The following is a 657-nucleotide window of genomic DNA, read 5'->3' on the forward strand; positions in this document are numbered from 1 at the left end:
AACCCACCATACCATATATCATAAATCTAGTTGAGAAAAAAAGTCCTTACATTACTATAACTATTTCTTAATTTTATTTATTTTTACATTAATTTTATTTAATTAGTCAACACTAATTAAGGTTAAAATACTATTAAGGATAATTGATCTAGTATCGAAAGTGTGTGATATTAATTAGAAATTCTTTAAAAAGATGAAGTGACACATTTTTATTGAATGTCTAAAAAATAATTTTTAAAATCATCCTAATATAATTTAAACTAAATACAGAAATCTACATTAATGAAAACTCTATTAGAACTTAATCAATGTACTTTTTAAACAAATAATAAATAAAATAAGAAAACTCACAAGTCAACAATATGCTTATCTAATGTATTTCCTCTTGAATTACAAAAGTAAATGTTACAACGATTGAGAGAATTATTGGGTCGTGGTCCCACTATGTGGGAGCCCACTTCTATGTGCCCTACACATAAATGTTGTGGGGGCCGGGTTGCTAAAAAAAAGAAAAGTGGAAAAGAAAAAACATTTTTTTTATACATAGACTAGCTTTCATATTCTCTTCGATAAAAAGTTCATTTGGTATCTATTGGAGCTGATTTTTTACAATAGCTAGTAGACTTGAAGATCTTTGATGTGTACGGTCTAATTTTC

The sequence above is a fragment of the Gossypium raimondii genome, chromosome 9 (genome assembly GCF_025698545.1).
Source record: "Gossypium raimondii isolate GPD5lz chromosome 9, ASM2569854v1, whole genome shotgun sequence".
NCBI classification, from domain to species: domain Eukaryota; kingdom Viridiplantae; phylum Streptophyta; class Magnoliopsida; order Malvales; family Malvaceae; genus Gossypium; species Gossypium raimondii.